A 19,925-nucleotide genomic window follows, 5' to 3' on the forward strand; every position below is an offset into this window, starting at 1 on the left:
GTACAGGCATGAGTATTCAAATACAAATATATGTGAACAGGCAGAATATGGAGATGTGGTCGGCAACGCCTATGTAAGACAAGTGCCTGGCGCAGTAGTTAAATCGGTCACTGCTGCTGCTGTAGCAGGTTATCAAGATTTAAGTGAGCTTGAACGTGGTGTTATAGTCGGCGCACGAGCGATGAGACACGGCATCTCCGAGGTAGTGTGGATTTTCCCGTACGACTATTTCACGAGCGTACCGTGAATGTCAAGAATCCGGTAAAACATCAAATCTCCGACATCGCTGCGGCCGGAAAAAGATCCGCAAGAACGGGACCAACGACGACTCAAAAGAATCGTTCAACGTGACATAAATGCAACCCTTCCGCAAATTGCTGCAGAATTCAATGCTGGACCATCAACAAGTGTCGGCGTGCGAAACATTCACCGAAACTTCATCGATATGGGCTTTCGGAGACGAAGGCCCACTCGTGTACCCTTGACGAATGCACGACACAAAGCTTTACGCCTCGCGTGGGCCCATCAACACCGATATTAGATTGCTGATGACTGGAAACATGATGCCTGTGCGGACAAGTCTCGTTTCAAATTGTATCGAGTGGATGGACGTGTTCGGGTATGGAGACAACCTCATGAATCTATGGTCCTTGCGTGGCAGCAGGGGACTGTTCAAGCTGGTGGAGACCCTGTAATTGTGTGAGCCGTGTGCAGGTGGAGTGATATAGGATCCCTGATACATCTAGACACGCCTCTGACAGGTGATACGTAAGCATCCTGTCTGATCACCTACATCTATTCATGTCCATTGAGCATTGCGTTGTGTATTTCTACGGACATGGGAAATTATAGCAGGACAATGCTAGTCCACATGTCCAGAATTGCTACAGAGTGGTTCCAGGAACACTGTTCCGAATTTAAACATTTCCGCTGGCCATCAAGTCCCCAGGCAGGAACATTATTGAGCATATCTGTGCTGCCTTGCAACATGCTGCTGAGACCTCCAACCCCTCCTACTCTTACGGATTTATGGTCATCCCTGCAGGATTCACGGTGTCAGTTCCCTCCAGCACTACTTCAAACATTAATCGAGTTTATGTCACGTCATGTTGCGGTACTTCTGCGCTTTCGCGGGCGCCATACACGATATTAAGCAGGTGTACCAGTTTCTTTGGCTTCAGTGTAGCTGAACTGACAGTATTGAAATTTGTGTGATTTATCGTGTAGCCGAAATTTGACGTACTTGTACTCAGTGGATGACCTCACACTTTTCCTTAGTCAGTGACAATTGACACTTTTTGCATCATAGATATATCTAGTCCAAATATTTTGGAACTGGTTTTGACCTTTTGATGACTCTATTAGACCGTAAATGACAGCATCAGCTACAAACAATCGAAGAGGGCTGTTCACATTATCTCATATGTCTTTTATGTAGATCAGAAACAACAGAGAGGCTATGACATCTCCTTGGGGAACGTCGAATATTACTCTTTACGATTTTCCGTCTATTGCTACTAACTATGATTTTTCTGACTGGACATCACGAATTCAGTCACACAGAGGAAACGATACTCCTCACGCGACCGATTTTGTTAGGGTATCTTGTGAGGAAAAGTGTCGAAAGCCTGCTGGAAATCTGGCAGCAACTTTTCTCATCTATGCTCATCTTTGTCACTTTAGTTTAAAGAAGCCCAACTGGAAAGTTATGACATTTTGACCACGTATGAAATTTCTTCAGACGTTTTTCGTCGATCCTTTGTCAAATGACATATATAAAAAAATGAGAGGCATAGTCTGTTGCAGTTGATAGGTTTCTACTTCTTATGCTGTTCAGTGCTTACCTAACTCACAAGGAACGAGCAGATGACCATGATACTGTGCTACGACCCACTACATTATTCCCACAAACTCTCTCAAAGCTTTGTAAATTTCCATTAGGTTCTTTCTATATAGATATTCGATGTTGATGTAGGAACGCTGGTCACTACGTGCAATCCGACCTAAGTCTGTCTGAACTTCCATTTTAAAACTGAATTACTCATGACACAGCTACGCGTACCAGCTAATACATATACGACTGTCACGCCTGAAATCTCGTTCACAGCTGACATGAATTTCATCTTGATCACCCCACCATAAGGGTCGCGCATGCGCAGTATGCAGTACTTCTGAAATGACCTTTGTGAGATACTGGCGTTCTGTTTGTATTTATTATATCCGTTACCTTGTATCTACCCACATTTAAAGAGAGAGCTGCCATCCGTCACACGAAATAGATGTATTGTCGAGGTTTTTCTGTATTTTCTTACGATTCCTCAACGACAAACTTACTTACAGACACCACTGTTCTCCCCGAAAAATCAAATTTTGGTGCTAATGCCATCTCATAAATTGTTTATGTATGTCAAGATCCTTAGAGGTCCTATTACGTTTTCTTGAGGCACTCCCGATTTTACTTTCGTTTCTGTAAAACATTGCCCATTCAATATAACGTGCAGGATATTGTTAGTAAAATATTCATTGATCCAATCGCATATTTGTGAAAACACTTTATATGATCGCTTCTTCTTTGTTCAGTAGCCACGTTTTATTGGCCATATAATCGGCTACCAGTGTTTGGTGATTTTAAAGTCGAGACTCTCACATAAGTTTGCGTTGAAGAAGTTAAGCAATTAGTCCCCGCCATTCCCTGGTTGCATGATCTCGACGTACAGCAACGGACGAACATCTGCAAGGTGTACCACAGCTTCTCTTACGCATAGATGGAGCCCATCATAACTGTTTTTGCTCGACGGCTATAACCTTTGTGAAACAGCTGCTCGCTGTAGAGGCTTCTTCGGAGTGCAGTTAAATAACACAGAGGTAATTAATTCTCGTGACGGACCGCAATATGAAGTAAGGCCGTTTATGAGCGCGGCTCGGCGGCTGAGAAGCACCTGTGTGGCGGGTACGTAACAGGACGCCAGAAGTTGCTAACAGGTACGCACGTCCGGCAAACGCGCGTACAGCGTTCCGCGTGGCTTCCCCTTGCTATTAATTCTACAAGAGTACAGGTGCACGAACGAGCGGGTAATAAACTGTAAAAGCATTAGCATAGCGATCGGTAGTTGTGCTAGAGAGTTAGTTAGATACTTGCGCGTTCCGTGGATCGCTATGATGTGAAAAGTGTGCGTAGATTTACAAGTAGGTAACATTTTCTTCGCGAAAACATGCCTGTCAACAGGCAGTTTAAACAAGTAATTTACCTTTACCTTAACCTCTTCTTTGCTTTAAGTTTAATATTTGCATAGGACAAGAGATAATCACTTTAAATGGCAAAAGGAGGAAATATAAAAATGCCGCAAACAAAGCAGGAGAAAGCGAGTACCGATACATATAAAAAAGGTACTGATATCAAATGCGAAATGACTGAATAGGAATGGTTAGAGAACAAATTTTAGGCTTTATAAGAGCGTAGGACTAGAGGAAATCTAGATGCACCTATACGAAAATTAAAAAGAACTTTGGAGAAGCCGGCCGGTGCGGCCGTGCGGCTCTAGGCGCTTCAGTCTGGAACCGCGTGACCGCAACGGTCGCAGGTTCGAATCCTGCCTCGGGCATGGATGTGTGTGATGTCCTTACGTTAGTTAGGTTTAAGTAGTTCTGAGTTCTAGGGGACTGATGACCACAGATCTTAAGTCCCATAGTGCTCATAGCCATTTGAACAATTTTTGAACTTTGGAGAAAAGAGAAACATACGTATGAATATGACGAGCTCAGGTGACAAGCCAGTACTAAGCAGAGAAGGGAAAGATGATAGGTGAAAGGAATATGTCTACATCTACATCTACGTGATTACTCTGCTACTCACAATAAAGTACCTGGCAGGGGGTTCAATGAACAGCCTTCAAGCTGTCTCTCTACCGTTGCACTCTCGAAGGGGACACGGGAAAAACCAGCTCTTAAATTTTTCTGTGCGAGCCCTGATTTCTCTTATTGTATCGTGATGATCCCCCCCCCCCCTCCCATGAAACATGGACCTTGCCGTTAGTGGGGAGGCTTGCGTGCCTCAGCGATACAGATAGCCGTACCGTAGGTGCAACCACAACGGAGGGGTATCTGTTGAGAGGCCAGACAAACGTGTGGTTCCTGAACAGGGGCAGCAGCCTTTTCAGTAGTTGCAAGGTCGACAGTCTGGATGATTGACTGATCTGGCCTTATAACGCTTACCAAAACGGCCTTGCTGTGCTGGTACTGCGAACGGCTGAAAGCAAGGGGAAACTACGGCCGTAATTTTTCCCGAGGGCATGTAGCTTTACTGTATGGTTAAATGACGATGGCATCCTCATGGGTAAAATATTCCGGAGGTAAAATAGTCCCCCATTCGGATCTCCGGGCAGGGACTACTCAGGAGGATGTCGTTATCAGGAGAAAGAAAACTGGCGTTCTACGGATCGGAACGTGGAATGTAAGATCCCTCAATCGGGCAGGTAGGTTAGAAAATTTAAAAAGGGAAATGAATAGGTTAGACTTAGATATTGTGGGAATTAGTGAAGTTCGGTGGAAGGAGGAACAAGACTTCTCGTCAGGTGACTACAGGGTTATGAACACAAAATCAAATAGGGGTAATGCAGGAGTAGGTTTAATAATGAAAAGGAAAATAGGAATGCGGGTAAGTTACTACAAACAGCGTAGTGAACGCATTATGGTGGCCAAGATAGATACGAAGCTCACGCCTACTACAGTAGTACAAGTTTATATGCCAACTAGCTCTGCAGATGACGAAGATATTGAAGAAATGTATGATGAAATAAAAGAAATTATTCAGATTGTGAAGGCAGACGAAAATTTAATAGTCATGGGTGACTGGAATTCGGCAGTAGGAAAAGGGAGGGAAGGAAACTTAGTAGGTGAATATGGATTGGGGTTAAGAAATGAATGAGGAAGCTGCCTGGTAGAATTTTGCACAGAGCACAACCTACTCATAGCTAACACTTGGTTCAAGAATCATGAAAGAAGGTTGTACACATGGAAGAAGCCTCGACATACTGACAGGTTTCAGATAGATTATATAACGGTAAGACAGAGATTAAGGAGCCAGGTTTCAAATTGGAAGACATTTCCAGGGGCAGATGTGGATTCTGACCACAATCTATTGGATACAGGTTTCAGATAGATTATATAACGGTAAGACAGAGATTTAGGAGCCAGGTTTCAAATTGGAAGACATTTCCAGGGGCAGATGTGGATTCTGACCACAATCTATTGGATACGACCTGCAGATTAAAGCCCGCATCTCGTGGTCGTGCGGTAGCGTTCTCGCTTCCCACGCCCGGGTTCCCGGGTTCGATTCCCGGCGGGGTCAGGGATTTTCTCTGCCTCGTGATGGCTGGGTGTTGTGTGCTGTCCTTAGGTTAGTTAGGTTTAAGTAGTTCTAAGTTCTAGGGGACTTATGACCACAGCAGTTGAGTCCCATAGTGCTCAGAGCCATTTGAACCATTTTTTGCAGATTAAAACTGAAGAAACTGCAAAAAGGTGGGAATTTAAGGAGATGGGACCTGGATAAACTGACTAAACCAGAGGTTGTACAGAGTTTCAGGGAGCGCATAAGGGAACAATTGACAGGAAAGGGAGAAAGAAATACAGTAGAAGAAGAATGGGGGGCTTTGAGGGATGAAGTAGTGAAGGCAGCAGAGGATCAAGTAGGTGAAAAGACGAGGGCTAATGGAAATCCTTAGGCAACAGAAGAAATACTGAATTTAATTGATGAAAGGAGAAAATATAAAAATGCAGTAAATGAAGCATGCAAAAAGGAATACAAACGTCTCAAAAATGATACCGGCGGGAAGTGCAAAATGGCTAAGCAGGCATGGCTACAAGACAAATGTAAGGACGTAGAGGCTTATCTCACTAGGAGTAAGATAGATACTGCCTACAGGAAAATTAAAGAGACCTTCAGAGACAAGAGAACCACTTGTATGAATATCAAAAGCTCAGATGGAAACCCAGTTCTAAGCAAAGAAGGAAAGCAGAAATGTGGAAGGAGCATATAGAGGCTCTATATATTATGGAAATGGAAGAGGTTGTAAATGAAGATGAAATGGAAGATATAATACTACGCGAAGAGTTTGACAGAGCACTGAAAGACCTGAGTCGAAACAAGGCCCCGGGAGTAGACAACATTCCATTAGAACTACTGACAGCCTTGGGAGAGCCAGTCCTGACGAAATTCTACCATCTGGTGAGCAAGATGTATGAAACAGGCGAAATACCCTCAGACTTCAAGAAGAATATAATAATTCCCATCCCAAAGAAAGCAGGTGTTGACAAATGTGAAAATTACCGAACTATCAGTTTAATAAGTCACGGCTGCAACATACTAACGTGAATTCTTTACAGACGATTGGAAAAACTAGTAGAAGCCGACCTCGGGGTAGATCAGTTTGGATTCCGTAGAAATGTTGGAACACGTGAGGAAATACTGACCCTACGACTTATCTTAGAAGAAAGATTAAGGAAAGGCAAACCTACATTTCTAGCATTTGTAGACTTAGAGAAAGCGTTTGACAAAGTTGACTGGAATACGCTCTTTCAAATTCTGAAGGTGGCAGGTGTAAAATGCGAAAGGCTATTTACAATTTGTACAGAAACCAAATGGCAGTTATAAGAATCGAGGGACATGAAGGGGAAGCAGTGGTTGGGAAGGGAGTGAGACAGGGTTGTCGTCTCTCCCCGATGTTATTCAATCTGTATATTGAGCAAGCAATAAAGAAAACAAAGGAAAATTCAGAGTAGGTATTAAAATCCATGGAGAAGAAATAAAAACTTTGAGGTTCACCGATGACATTGTAATTGTGTCAGAGACAGCAAAGGACTTGGAGGAGCAGTTGAACGGAATGGACAGTGTCTTGAAAGGAGGATATAAGATGAACATCAACAAAAGCAAAACGAGGATCATGGAATGTAGTCGAATTAAGTCGGGTGATGCTGAGGGAATTAGATTAGGAAATGAGACATTTAAAGTAGCAAAGGTGTTTAGCTATTTGAGGAGCAAAATAACTGATGATGGTCGAAGTAGAGAGGATATCAAATGTAGACTGGCAATGGCAAGGAAAGCGTTTCTGAAGAAGAGATATTTGTTAACATCGAGTGTAGATTTAAGTGTCAGGAAGTCATTTCTGAAAGTATTTGTATGGAGTGTAGCCATGTATGGAAGTGACACATGGACGATAAATAGTTTGGACAAGAAGAGAATAGAAGCTTTTGAAATGTGGTGCTACAGAAGAATGCTGAAGATTAGATGGGTAGATCACATATGTGATGAGGAAGTATTGAGTAGGATTGGGGAGAAGAGAAGTTTGTGGCACAACTTGACTAGAAGAGAGGATCGGTTGGTAGGACATGTGTTGAGGCATCAAGGGATCACCAATTTAGTACTAGAGAGCAGCGTGGAGGGTAAAAATCGTAGAGGGAGACCTTGAGATGAATACACTAAGAAGATTCAGAAGGATGTAGGTTGCAGTAGGTACTGGGAGATGAAGAAGCTTGCACAGGATAGAGTAGCATGGAGAGCTGCATCAAACTAGTCTCAGGACTGAAGACCACAACAACAACAACAACATCGTGATGATCATTTCTTCCTATGTAGGTGGGTGCCAACAGGATGTTTTCGCAATCGGGGGAGAAAACTGGTGATTGAAATTTCATGAGAAGATCCCGTCGCAACGAAAAATGTCTATGTTTTAATGATTGCCACTCCAATTCACGTATCATGTCTGTGACACTATCTCCCCTATTTCGTGATAATACAAGACGAGCTGCCCTTCTTTGTACTGTTTCAATGGCATCCGTCAGTCCCACCTGATGCGGATCCCACACCGCACAGCAGTACTCCAAAATGGTTCAAATGGCTCTGAGCACTATGGGATTTAACATCTGAGGTCATCAGTCCCCTAGAACTTTGAACTACTTAAACCTAACTAACCTAAGGACATCACACACATCCATGCCCGAAGCAGGATTCGAACCTGCGACCTAGCGGTCGCGCGGTTCCAGACTGAAGCGCCTTGAAGCGCGTGGCCACACTGGCCGGCACAGCAGTACTCCAGAATAGGGCGGACAAGCGTAGTGTAAGCAGTCTCTTTGGCTGACCTGTTGCACCTTCTAAGTGTTCTGCCAATGTATCGCAGTCTTTGGTTTGCTCTACCTACGATATTATCTATGTGATCGTTCCGATTTAGGTTATTTGTAATTGTAATCCCTAAGTATTTAGTTGAATTTACAGTCCTCAGATTTGTGTGACTTATCGCGTAATCGAAATTTAGCGGATTTGTTTTAATACTCTTGTGAATAACTTCGCACTTTTCTTTATGCAGGGTCAATTACCACTTTTCGCACCATACAGATATCTTATCTAAATCATTTTGCAAGTCGTTTTGATCATCTGATGACTTTACAAGACGGTAAATGACAGCATCATCTGCAAACAATCTAAGACGTCTACTCAGATTGTCTCCTATGTAGTTAATTAGATCAGGAACAATAGAGGGCCTATAACACTTCCTTGGGGAACGCCGGATATTACTTCTGTTTTAATCGATAACTTTCCGTCTATTACTACGAACTGTGACCTTTCTGACAGGAAATCACGAAGCCAGTCGCACAACTGAGGCGATACTCCATAGCCATGCGGTTTGGTTAGAAGACGCTTGTGAGGAACGGTGTCGAAAGCTATCTGGGAATCGAAAAATATGGAATCAATTTGATATCTCCTGTCGATAGCACTTATTACTTCATGAGTATAAAGAGCTAAATGTGTTTCACAAGAACAATATTTTCTGAATACTTGCTGACTATATGTCAATAAATCGTTTTCTTCGGGGTACTTCATAATTTTCGAATACAGTATGTGTTCTAAAACCCTGCTGCAAATCGACGTTAGTGATTTAGGCCTGTAATTCAGCGGATTACTCCTACTTCCCTTTTGGGTATTGGTGTGACTTGAGCAATTTTCCAATCTTTAGGTACGGATCTTTCTGTGAGCGAGTGGTTGTATGTAATTGCTAAATAGGGAGCTATTTCATCAGCGTACTCTGAGAGGAACCTGACTGGTACACAATCTGGACCGGAGGCCTTGCAGAACGGTTAGGCAAGGTAAGTGAACTTTAAAGGCAATATTATACGAGCCTTGTTTTTTAAGTAACGTCCGTTTGAACATAAGTACACAACGAAAGGTTATTTCATAAAAGTAAATTTATTTTCAGAATGGACATACTTTATTTTTTGACACAGTTGCCAAGTTTGTTCAAACACGTATCATACCTCTCAACAAACTTTAAAATACCCTCTTCATAAAAACTAGGCGCCTGTTCCGATGACCAAGGGTTTACCACCCTTTTCACGTCGTCGTCAACATTGTAACAGTTGCCACTGGGGTGTTGTTTGCAGTGGAGGAACACATGGTACTCGCACGGCGCAAGATCAGGACTGTAGGGTGGGTGGTCTAAAACGTTCCAGCCAAAACTGTCCAATAAATCGCGGGTCTGACCTGCAGTGTGAGGTCTTCCATTGTCATGGAGAAGGACGATTCAGTTTGTCAGCATGCCGCGTCTTTTGTTTTGAATCGCTCTGCGTAGCTTTCCCAGAGTTTGGCATTGATAGTGGTTTCTCGTTGCATGAAGTCGACCAACAAAACACCATGCCTATCCCAAAACACCGACGCCATGATTTTGCGCTGGCACAGAATCTGTTTGCCCTTCACCTTTACAGGCGAGTGTGTGTGTCTCCATTCCATGCTCTGTTGCTTCGGTTCCGGTGTGATATGCGAAACCCATGATTCGTCTCCAGTTACGATCTGATCCAAGATTCTGTAACCTTCTTCACACTCAAATCTTTGGTTTTTGTGGTCCTCTGTTAAGAGTTTCGGGACCCACCAGGAGCACAGTTTCTTAAACTTTAGGTGTTCAGAAACAATGTTGTAAAGCACTGATCTCGACACGTCAGAAAATCCTTTCGAGAGACCTGTTATTGTGAAGCGCATGTTCTCACGAATCCCCACTTCAACTGAAGCCACCAAATCGTCTGTGATCAAAGAAGGGCGACCGGAGCAGTCCTCATCATGGACGTTGTCACGGCCATCTTTGAATTCTCGTACCCACTTACGCACTTTGCTTTCACTAATAACAGTATCACCGTACACTTCGCAAATCTGTCAATGAATTTCTGCAGCAGACAGCTTCCTTGCTGACAAAAACCGTAACACTGAGCGAACCTCACACGCGACGGACGAGCTGATAGTCTTAAAAATTTTGAAAGCACAAAACAGAACCGTAGAGGTTAGCTACAGAGCTGAAACTGACCACAGGTGTTCCTGAGGCATGCCAGTACACGACGCACGCGCTCGTTGCGGTATGCGCGAGAACTGCTGTTGTCTACAACAAAACGGACCTTAATTAAAAAAACACGCCTCGTACAACGCCCCGTCACATTAATGTAACCACCTATCAAAAACTTAAATAACCACCTTCTGTAGCGCGGACCGTTGCGAGGCGTGAATCAGAGAGGTTTTGGAAGGTACTGAAAGGGATGTGGCGCCATCCTCGGTTGAGGATCCATGGCGCGGAAAGCCCTGTACAGGTGGCTCCCACAGTTTCTCGATTAGGTTTACATTCGGGAAGTTCGGTGGTCGCGGGAGTACAGTAATCCAAACTTGTGCTCTTCGACCACGCACATATGGTAAGAGCTGAGTGACACGTTTCATTGTCCTGCTGGCATATGCCATCGTGCCGAGAGAAACGAGCTTGTAAGAGGTCCGAGCAGATGTAATTTCGATGTATTGCTCATGCGCTGCCTGCGATATGCAAGGTCTCTGACCAGAGAGCAGTGTTGACTGCAGTAGGAACTGCGTAGCTGTAGCAGTAAGTTGTTGCTAGTCTGGCGTCTGCTCTGGTCTGGTATGGTGTATCGTGTTGGCTGGCCCGGTCGCGGTGCAGCGATGCCGGAGCCTGAGTATTATTGTATAAGGTAAAAAGCAGCCTCGCGCATATGTGGTAATGTTATCTCAAGTCGCATGTAAATGTTTTAAAACTCTCGTAATAATAATCTTGCTCATAAAAAGTAACTTTTAACAACCATTCATTTCAATTTAAAGAATTTACTAATTTCTCCCATCCATCATCATCCCGATTATTGCAATAGCAAAATCAGTTGCTTTCTTTCATAATTGACAGATAGGTCGGCCAACATTGCACAGAGCTGTGCCTGAAAAATTTATTGTGAGAGCAGATATATTCGGTGACTTCATTGAGGTAAGAATTTTTCCTTTTTCTTCATTCAGAATGATCTTTAAGAGCCATGACGCAGCACTGCTGTCTTCCAAAATTTACCAGGTTAAATTCAAAGTGAATTATTGAAAATTCATAAGTGAGCGACAATTTAATTGAGAGGTTAGTCACATTGTTTTATTACCAGGTTACTGAATTTATTTTTTTATTGGGACGTTACACTGAGTGTGAACGACACAATTATAATTTTTACTGTTGAGAGGTTTAGGAATTTTTCTGTTGTGAAGTTACGTTAAATGTGAATGAATTTTGAGCTTAGATTAAATCAGAAAGAATTTTGTGTGGAGGTTAAATGTGAATGAATTTCTGTAGGGAGGTTATAAATGGGAACGAATTTTGTGGGGAGGTTACACTAAATTGGAATCTTGTTCATATTATTTATTTTTTTTATTTTGTGGGGAGGCTACACTTGGCGACAACCGGCCAGGATCGTATTTCTTTGTGAATCTCTGAGAAGTAGTCATATATCTGCTCTTAGAATAAATTTTTCCGGCACAGCTCTGTGCAATGCTGGCCGACCTATCTGTCATTTATGAAAGAAAGCAACTGATTTTTCTATTGCAATAATCGGGATGATCATAGATGGGAGAAATTAGTAAAGTCTTTAAATTGAAATGAATGGTTGTTAAAAGTTACTTTTTATGGGGAAGATTATTATTACCAGAGTTTTAAAACATTTACATGCGACTTGAGATAACATTACTACATATGCGCGAGGCTGCTTTTTACCTTATACAATAATACTCAGCCTCCGACATCGCTGCACCGCGACCGGGCCAGCCAACACGATACACCAGACCAGACCAGAGCAGACTCCAGACTAGCAATAACTTACTGCTACAGCTACGCAGTTCCAACTGTAGTCAACACTGCTCTCTGGTCAGAGACCTTGCATATCGCAAGCAGCACATGAGCAATACATCGAAATTACATTTGCTGCCGGCCGAAATGGCCGTGCGGTTGAAGGCGCTGCAGTCTGGAACCGCAAGACCACTACGGTCGCAGGTTCGAATCCTGCCTCGGGCATGGATGTTTGTAATGTCCTTAGGCTAGTTAGGCATAACTAGTTCTAAGTTCTAGGGGACTAATGACCTCAGCAGTTGAGTCCCATAGTGCTCAAAGCTGTTTGAACCATTACATCTGCTCGGACCTCTTACAAACTTCATATATGGGTGGACTTTGTCTCCAAGGATAGATCCACTGATCCATTGACGTCTCCAGAGTGGCGAGATCACCCAGGGAATGTTGGCTGGTCTGAACCTTTCGACGACTGTAGCGGGGTGTTCACTTTCAGACGTTTCACGCCCTAGGCGCCAACACCCATCTGTCGAATGGAGCGTAAAACGTCATTTATCTGAAAATGCCACCTGTCACCACTCTGTGAATTGTGGTACTTGCTATGGTGCCCAGGGCTGCAGTCGCAAAACGCATGACGGCTACAGTGTATGAGTCACGGAAAGCCACGCTCGCGTGGTCCGTATCTGCACCCCGGGATTTTCAAGTACAGCCCCAGGTCGCCAGAAGGCGCACCGAGAGTTGCGGATCACCGGCACAGCGCCACGCAACAGAAAGAGGCCGCTGCCCGCGTGCACGACCATGCTTACATCTTGTCAAGAGTTACGAGGAGGCAGTACGTCTCTTCCTAGGGAACACCCATTTAAGGAAACCTAGAGACCATTGCAGTTTACATCACTCCTACCATCAAATACCTCGACCTCACCATCGACCGCCACCTCACCTGGACTCCCCATCTCCTTACCATCCAACACAAAGTTCACAACAGGCTCCACCTCCTTAAACTCCTGTCCGGCCAGACATGGGGTCTGCATCCTTCCACCATCCTTCACACCTACAGACCCTTGATCCGCCCCTTCCTCTATTATGCCAGCATTGCTTGGATTTACGCCCCTACCAGGTTCTATAAATCACTCCAAATCCTCGAACACCATGCACTGCTCCTCGCCTTCCACATCCGCCTTCCGTCCCCCACGCGCATCCTCTACGACCTCATCCCCTTCCTCCACCTTTTCCTTGAACGCATCCACACACTATATATGGTCCGTCGCCTTGATCTCCGTCACTGCCTGGTGTCTCCCTTCCTCTCCACCCCCAGCCCATTGCCGCACCTTTACCAGTGTATCCCACCCTCTCTCCATCTCCACACCCTCCACCTCCTTTCCCAACGCAACTTCCACCATCTACCCTCCCAATGATGAGCTTCGCCCTGACATCTACCCTTCCTACCGACTCTAACCCCATCTTTGTCCTCAGGGCTCCCTCTCCTCCCCCTCCCTCCTCGTGAGCGGCTTTCCCCTCCCACTCCCACTCCCTCTCTTGTGCTCCCCTTCAGTGTTTCTGCACTCCCTCCTGCCTTGTCTTCCCTCTTCATCTCCTGCTCCATCTGTCTCCTGCCTCTTGGCGCACCCGCTGACGCCCCTACTCTCTCCATCCCGCCCCCGCCCCTGCTGCCCCTTGCTCTCCCCTCCTTTTCCATCCTCTCAGGCCTCTCCCTCGGCAGGTCCCACCTGGCAGTTTTATTCTTCATCGTATGTGCCCCAAGTGGGTTTAACGTGTGTTATTCTGGAGTGTTTTTAATACTGTGGCAAATTTTAACCAGTGTGTGTTACTTCAGTGCCCCTTTTTGTGTTCTACGAATCGCCAAGTGTGTTTTTTAACTTTATGTCGACTTTTTTTTAAAATTGTCCTGCCATAAACGTCTCCATGTCAGTGTAGTTTCACCACCATTTTCTCCCTTTACTCTGTTTTATGTCCCCCTTTTTATCGCCTTATATGTGACATTTTATTCTTGTATTAGATGTCATATCACTAGGCTGAAGAGCGCCGAAGATAGCCTCTGACAGCCCTCCCCGGCCCATGTGGGGCAGGGGAATGAAATCACTAGAAAGAAAAAAATATATAAACACTGCGGACAGCTCCCGTCGACGATAGCTGGCCGATTCATGCGCCGACTGCTATCAGTTCCTCAATTAATATCTCGTCGACTTCCCATCGATGAAGACAGTATAAAGCAGAGAAGCACTGGAAAACAGCTCTTCAAGTGTTAGTCATTCCAGCACTTAGTTCCTGCTCCAGGAGTTATTTGGAGCCAAATTCACAGAACTTTATTTTGGTTGGTACCTAAGAAGAGGCAAACTTAATCTGTAACTATAAATTATGACGAACAATTATTTTTTGTTTTCGGAAGGACACTAAAGAATCCATTGCACTTCTACAGGCACTCTGTTTCAGTTAGGAATAATTGATGGATTTTGCAGAATGGGCTTGCACATTCCAGCCTTTGTCGCTGATGAACAGCAGTCAGCACGGGTGTTTGAACCAGACGTCTGCTGCAGAGACCCATACGGAGCAACGTTCACTGAACGTTCGTTGGGGAGGTACTGCTGGTAGCCTCTTAATTTATCTGGGCGGTCAACAGTGCTTAACAGCTGCACTTCTATTCGCCGCTCCACATCTCCACAGCCGTCGTTCTCGCCTGTCATTTGTGGCCTGTGATGTACCACAGTTGCCTCGACGTCCATTTTGGATAGTGCTATTTTGCGTTGCACCCTATACCTTAAACACGGCGGCACGCGAACAGTTTACGAACTTAGCCGTTTTAGATGTGCTTCCACCGAAAGCCAAAGATCATGCCTTTTTGGACGTCGAATAAACCTACCCGTTTTCGCATTAAGGCAACGACTGCTCTGTTTTCCGTTTCCCCTCCCCACCTCCCCCGATACGCTTTAATACCTTCCACTGCTACAGCTCGTCTCCTGCTTTGCGTGAATGGTTATTGAACGTTAACGTCGACCGTAGGCGGTGGTCACATTAATGTGATTGGACGTTGTAGAAAAGTAAGACGAAAAAATTGTAGATGATGTGATACTGCGAGAAGAATTTTATGGAACACTGAAGGACATGAGTAGAAGCAAGGCCCCTCCAGTAGACGACATTTCCTCTACATTATTGATATCCTTAGGACAGCGAGTCATGACAATACTATTCCACCAGGCAGGTGATACACCTTCGTACTATCAAAATGAATGCAATAATTCCAGTTTCAAATAAGGCAGGTATTGAAATGTATGAGTACCACCGAACCATATGGCTATACACAATAACAGGAAACGCAATTGGACTGGCTGTGACGTCAGTCTGTGTCCAGGGAAAAACAGCGTCCTGCATATTCTTTCCTCTGAGTTACCAAGGATTCTACAATGAATACAGAACGTGAGGGATCTAGTTGCGTCCTGTAGCACCACGTCAGAACACAGACACTGTGAGATTTTCCACTCACCTGGTTTCTATATATGCCCGTGTTACTGTGCAGGAGTAGGACTCCGGTGGTAAATTTGTGTTTCCTGATGTGAGACTGTGACAAACCTTGTAGCGAATGAACTGTCTCTCTATGCTACTAAATGAGGAATCAGATTTAAAAAAGGGATGTCTGTGGCCTGTAACGAACGTCGTAACAGACAAAGCCATAAACTGCTACCAAGCGATATAACAGAGAATGCCCACAACGCCTTCTGTAACACAGTTGATGTACGTACCTTGTGTAAACTTTGTACGCAAAAGTCATTGCTTAAAATGCAGACAACTTCCTATATGCGCTGCTCTTCACTGTATTGCCCACAGAGTTGTGATTAAAAAAAAAAAAAAAAAATTGGCTCTGAGCACTATGGGACTTAACATCTATGGTCATCGTTCCCCTAGAACTTAGAACTACTTAAACCTAACTAACCTAAGGGCATCACACAACACCCAGTCCTCACGAGGCAGAGAAAATCCCTGACCCCGCCGGGAATCGAACCCGGGAACCCGGGCGCATCCGCACGACCACGAGCTGCGAACAGTTGTGATTCATTGAGAGACTTAAATGTACTGTATGCAACTACGATGTTAGTTGTGCAGCCACCAATTTAAAACCGTACCCTCCTTCCACTCAACGCTAACCTTCCCATTTGACCTTCCAAAATTAGCTGGTCAGCATGAAACGCTCCAAATAGTTCAAATGGTTCTAAGCATTATGGGACTTAACACCTAAGGTCGTCAGTCCCCTAGAACTTAGAGCTACTTAAACCTAACTGACCTAAGGACATCACACACATCTATGCCCGAGGCAGGATTCGAACCTGCGACAGTAGAAGTCGCGCGGTTCCAGACTGAAGCGCCTAGAACCGCTCGGCCACAAAGGCCGACTTGAAACGCTCCACTAGGTGAAGGCGCACGAAGTGCTTATCTGCATTTAGTTATACTGAAGTTGTTGAAAGCAGTTATGAAAAGAATCTGAATGTGATGTATGACAACTTACTACTGAGGTGATCGCTACTATGAGTGTCAATAAAGTCTTAATGACACAAGGCGTTCCAGGAGGAATGATCAGTATTCAGGGATGTGACAGGAAAAAAGTCTAGTAAACATGAAACTTCCTGGCAGATTACAACTGTGTGCCGGACCGAGACTCGAATTCGGGACCTTTGCCTTTCGCGGGCAAGTGCTCTACCAACTGAGCTACCGAAGCACGACTCACGCCCGGTACTCACAGCTCTACTTCTGCCAGTACCTCGTCTCCTACCTTCCAAACTTTACAGAAGTTCTCCTGCGAAACATGCAGAACTAGCACTCCTGAAAGAAAGGATATTGCGGAGACATGGCTTAGCCACAGCCTGGGGGATGTTTCCAGAATGAGAATTTTTACTCTGGAGCGGAGTGTGCGCTGATATGAAACTTCCTGGCAGATTAAAACTGTGTGCCCGACCGAGACTCGAACTCGGGACCTTTGCCTTTCGCGGGCAAGTGCTCTACCAACTCAGCTACCGAAGCACGACTCACGCCCGGTACTCACAGCTTTACTTCTGCCAGTACCTCGTCTCTAGTAAACATGGCTTCTAAAATGCCTACCTTAAGAGCTATGAGCACTTGTTCAAGCAAGGAGATTTGTTTCGCAGTAGCGAAGTTCAACAAGTATTCATAGCTCTTAATGTGTGCACTTCAGAGTGCATATTTGCTACAATTTTCACTTCGAATGATCAACACAATCGTACCACTGCATATTGACCATTAGTCCTGACACTGTATATGAAAGAAACATTAATAAACGAAAGTTTATCTGCAAGTCGTGCCACTTCTTAAGTTATGCCTCCGCTAAAGAGTTCTTTCTCAATTACGAAGCGATGGTTGGAATTGAAACTTCCTGGCAGATTAAAACTGTGTGCCGGACCGAGACTCGAACTCGGGACCTTTGCCTTTCGCGGGCAACTGCTCTACCAACTGAGCTACCGAAGCACGACTCACGCCCGGTACTCACAGCTCTACTTCTGCCAGTACCTCGTCTCCTACCTTCCAAACTTTACAGAAGTTCTCCTGCGAAACATGCAGAACTAGCACTCCTGAAAGAAAGGATATTGCGGAGACATGGCTTAGCCACAGCCTGGGGGATGTTTCCAGAATGAGAATTTTTACTCTGGAGCGGAGTGTGCGCTGATATGAAACTTCCTGGCAGATTAAAACTGTGTGCCCGACCGAGACTCGAACTCGGGACCTTTGCCTTTCGCGGGCAAGTGCTCTACCAACTCAGCTACCGAAGCACGACTCACGCCCGGTACTCACAGCTTTACTTCTGCCAGTACCTCGTCTCTAGTAAACATGGCTTCTAAAATGCCTACCTTAAGAGCTATGAGCACTTGTTCAAGCAAGGAGATTTGTTTCGCAGTAGCGAAGTTCAACAAGTATTCATAGCTCTTAATGTGTGCACTTCAGAGTGCATATTTGCTACAATTTTCACTTCGAATGATCAACACAATCGTACCACTGCATATTGACCATTAGTCCTGACACTGTATATGAAAGAAACATTAATAAACGAAAGTTTATCTGCAAGTCGTGCCACTTCTTAAGTTATGCCTCCGCTAAAGAGTTCTTTCTCAATTACGAAGCGATGGTTGGAATTGAAACTTCCTGGCAGATTAAAACTGTGTGCCGGACCGAGACTCGAACTCGGGACCTTTGCCTTTCGCGGGCAACTGCTCTACCAACTGAGCTACCGAAGCACGACTCACGCCCGGTACTCACAGCTCTACTTCTGCCAGTACCTCGTCTCCTACCTTCCAAACTTTACAGAAGTTCTCCTGCGAAACATGCAGAACTAGCACTCCTGAAAGAAAGGATATTGCGGAGACATGGCTTAGCCACAGCCTGGGGGATGTTTCCAGAATGAGAATTTTTACTCTGGAGCGGAGTGTGCGCTGATATGAAACTTCCTGGCATATTAAAACTGTGTGCCGAACCGAGACTCGGACTCGGGACCTTTGCCTTTCGCGGGCAAGTGCTCCACCAACTGAGCTACCCAAGCACGACTCACGCCCTGTCCTCACAGCTTTACTTCTGCCAGTACCTCGTCTCCTACCTTTCAAACTTTACAGAAGCTCTCCTGCGAAACTTGAAGAACTGCCTTTCTTACACTTCCTCGAAGCAAAGTGGTGCAATGGTTGCAACACCATAATTCAGCCTGGTAAGGCTTGCAACCACTGCTACTAATTATCAGAGACGGATTTTTAATTCAGAAGTGTTAATAAATGTATTTTTCCAATAATTTGTGCATATGTTAGCAAAAATAATAATGACTTGCGGATTGCACCAGAACACGACCCATCATTACCGCTGTTGACAAGGTACTGCTCACTGATCAGTCTGTGTGCGGTAAACTTGTTTCCACATAACGGGTGTTCCACAAAACCGAATGCAACAGTATCACCTGTTACTCCTGTCACAACACTGTTCGCCAACTTCGCTATCTGCGCCTTTTCCCTTGTAGGAAAGGTGGTTGGTTGGTTTTGGGGAAGGAGACCAGACAGCGTGGTCATCGGTCTCATCGGAGTAGGGGAGGATGGGGAAGGAAGTCGGCCGTGCCCTTTCAAAGGAACCATCCCGGCATTTGCCTGGAGCGATTTAGGGAAATCACGGAAAACCTAAATCGGTATGGCCGGACGCGGGATTGAACCGTCGTCCTCCCGAATGTGAGTCCAGTGTCTAACCACTGCGCCACCTCGCTCGGTTAGGAAAGGTGTTTACCAAATGAAATCGACAAGGCAAAGGCTTAGCCTACCTCATACGTAATGAACCCTTTCATTCTTTCGCATGTTTGTTTCCCTTTTCATAAAAATAACGTCAAGTCACGGAGGAACACAGACTGTACATAAATAGTTTCATATTCCCAATGGTGGAACAATAAAATAACTGCAAATTCCTATTCTAATCATACTTTTACAAAGATTAATTATTAATGTCAGATCTTGAAAATACACTACGTACTTGGACACTGAAAAAGCTCCGCTATAAGTTAATTAACGGAAAATAAGAAGCAAAAATGGCTATTTGTAGTTAAACAATCGTTGAAGGTGATATTTCCTACTACCACTTTTTTAAAGCATAGTCATTAAATCATTATTTTATTGTGCTTAGTTGTAAAATTTATCATAATCATGAAGTTTTCAGTACTGCAATATCAATTAGTTATTATTTAAGTAAAAACATCAAGTTTGGAATGTTTCATAAGCCAGTTCATTTGCACTACAAAAATCTTGTTACTAAAATATAGTT

General features: G+C 44.5%; 2 non-coding genes across 2 annotated transcripts; both read right to left on the reverse strand.

Annotated features, from left to right (window-relative positions):
- Nucleotides 1-17,537: 17,537 nt before the first annotated feature.
- On the reverse strand, nt 17,538-17,614 carry Trnas-cga (transfer RNA serine (anticodon CGA)). Its single transcript has one exon. It is a non-coding gene; the product is annotated as a tRNA-Ser (tRNA).
- A 687-nt stretch (nt 17,615-18,301) lies between these two features.
- On the reverse strand, nt 18,302-18,378 carry Trnas-cga (transfer RNA serine (anticodon CGA)). The gene has a single exon. It is a non-coding gene; the product is annotated as a tRNA-Ser (tRNA).
- Between the last annotated feature and the right edge of the window lie 1,547 nt (nt 18,379-19,925).

The sequence above is a fragment of the Schistocerca serialis genome, chromosome 2, assembly GCF_023864345.2.
Source record: "Schistocerca serialis cubense isolate TAMUIC-IGC-003099 chromosome 2, iqSchSeri2.2, whole genome shotgun sequence".
Lineage (NCBI taxonomy): Eukaryota > Metazoa > Arthropoda > Insecta > Orthoptera > Acrididae > Schistocerca > Schistocerca serialis.